We start from the raw sequence: 2,823 nt of genomic DNA, 5'->3' as shown, positions 1-2,823 counted from the left end.
ACGGCGCAATCACACTGGCAATCGCTAGGTGCCGCTTCCGTGGCAAATGGGAATCCCCCCCCCTCACCACAGTGTGCGCATGTGCCGGTGGGCATTTGTGTGCATCCTGTGGAGACTTTTTTTAAAAAAAAAAACCATCCGGTTTGCAATGGGACAAGGGCGGGTGCCGGATGCCACGGGATTCCAGTGGAAACGCGATCAGACGCCCGCCCTTGCCCCACGTTTTCTGGAAACTGGTACATTGTATGTACTAGTTTTTTAATCCATATCTCCAGCAAGAAGCCATGGGTTAGCCACGGATGCACTACGCTTCCCAGATGTTGAGGTGTGATCACGCCTGGAAAATCCGCCTATCATCCGTATCTTTAGCGCAGCAAATGCTCCATGTGAATGGGGCCCTAGATCCTTTTTCACCACCAATGGGCAGTAGTTGCAGGTTAGATGAAGTACATAAAATATGCTAAGATGTGCATAACGCCACACATGCTAAATAATGCACTAAATAATGCAAGTGGATTTTGCCATTTTGCAAGCAAAATCCAGTTGCAAAGTGTATTGTAAGCGGATTGAAAGTGTGTTATTTAATGTGTGTGAAAGCACATAAATCGCTTGTGGAACTCACTGCCACTGGGGCAGCTCCATGGATTCTTGGATGACACATCTGCCTTTCATGCATTTCAGTCCAGCTTCAGGCTTGGGTGGGAACCAAGACAACTTTTGTTGCACTGCTTGACAATCTTCATTTAAAGCTGGACAGGGAACAGTCATCCGTGTTGATATTGTTAAATCTTGTCCTCAGCCTTTGATACAGTCGGCCACTCCATTCTTATCTCTCAGTTGGAATATGGAGTTGATGTTAGGGAAGCAGCTCTTTGGTGGTCTTTTCTGTCTGATTGGATACAGAATTTCCACCGCAGGACCAGAATCCGTAAGATGGGATTTATCTTGTGGGGTGCCATAGGGTTCTATTTTCTATCCTATGTCCTTCAGCATTTACATGAAGCCTCTGCATGAGATAATCCAGCAGCACTGAAGGCCATACATATGCAGATGAGCCTGGCCTATATACTTCATCATCCAAGCTTCCAGATGCATGCACCCTGGGTCTGAACTAGTGCTTTCAGGCGGTGGCTCAGGCAAAACAATCTGAAGCTGAATCCAGATAAGGCAGAGGTGATGCCGGTCAGGAAGGCTGAGGTTTTTGGAGGTTGGATCTATTTGTAGCAGATGGAGTGGAGCTGGCATTTGCAAAGCAGATGAAGAGCTTGAAGGTGTTTCTGGAGCCAGCCTTGCCGTTTAAAAGCAGGTTGGTGTTGTGATCAAGATTGCCTTCTTTGAACTTTTACTGGAAGCCTTCCAGGTCATCTTGTCAGCTACAGTAGGAAACAGGATGTTGGACTAGCTGGACCATTGTTCTGAACCATCAGGGCTCTTATGTTCCTTTTGTATCATTCATGACTAGCTTGGTGTGTTTGTGTGCTTTTACCATTGGGATGCTGAAGCCTTAGCCTCTGTCTCTACCTGCCTCCACTTATCTCCGCCTACCTGTCTCCACCTGCCTTGGGAATTCAATTGTGAGTGCAGTACACAACCACAACCACCTCAGCTCTCTTCAGAGCCAGTGGGCTGCATGTTGCCAGAAGGGCCAAGGCTGAGCATCTTCTATTCCCCTCCCAAATCTCTACAGATATCCTTGCCTACCAGAAAATGCATGCAGTGTTTCTCTCTGTCCTCTCCAAGGCATGCAGATTGGCTGGAATGTCCTACCTGTCATGGGAGAATTGGCAAGCTGGTGCCCCTGTGTCACAGAGGATGCAAATCAAACATTTAATCTGCTTGTGCAGCACATGTACAGTCCCAGACAACAAAACAGGTAAAACAGGCCAATAATTACAGCATCATAAAGCCCTTCCCAAGACTAGCAGCAATTGTGCACACAAATGCCATTCAGGAGGACACTCCTGGTTGATAATACCACTGCCATGCATGTATCACTAAATGCCTCTTACCCGCTCTGCTGCACAGGAATTCAAAGACGCACAGTGAGGCACCAGATAGCTTCTGCTCATCAGAAACCATTTTGTTCAGATTCCTTACATTTCCAAGGTCAGCTCTTCTGTAGCACATTTCTGACCACACATCCCTAGCAGACACCCTGCCTAGACTGTAAAGCAACATCTGCTCCACCAAGTCAAATTGCAAACGCATGGTGTGCCCCCCCCCAGTCATCTGCCAAATTCCTGCTTCTGTCTCCTTCACTGGCTGCATTCGAACTACCAGCTGCAAACTGTTCTCTCTGGCCAGGTACCGGCAGGCACAACTCTACATTCAGACACATATGCAGGAAGAAAACAAGGCACATAGATGGGGGAAAAGCACATGCTGTCTCTGCCCCACCAGCTAAGTGCAATTGCCAGAATGTCAGCATAATGCCAATATGCATGTACAAATTGTTTGCACAGTGGATCTGTCTCCCATGATCAGGAGTGATGTTTTCTCAAACATTACCAATTCTGTACTTTACTTAGTTATTTAGAACATTCATAGGCGGTAGAGAACCTGCTGAAGGTGGCTGAAGGTGGCTTACAAAGTAGAACATGATAAGATCACAAATTGAATTGTTGAATTGTTTTAAAATAATGATTTTTAAGGGGAAAAACCCATCCAGAGCATGATAATATTTTCAAAGTGTGCTATGCCTTCACAACACTCAATATTCTCACGGTGCCATACCATAACAACAGCATTAAAATGTAGCAGCTTAAAATGATTCTCATAAAACAATCCTCAGGCTAGAAGACTGGAGGGGAAATCATTTTAAAA

This window comes from Gekko japonicus, unplaced genomic scaffold (assembly GCF_001447785.1).
Source record: "Gekko japonicus isolate JY-2015 unplaced genomic scaffold, Gekko_japonicus_V1.1 scaffold2060, whole genome shotgun sequence".
Taxonomy (NCBI): domain Eukaryota; kingdom Metazoa; phylum Chordata; class Lepidosauria; order Squamata; family Gekkonidae; genus Gekko; species Gekko japonicus.
This window is presented reverse-complemented; position numbering follows the sequence as displayed.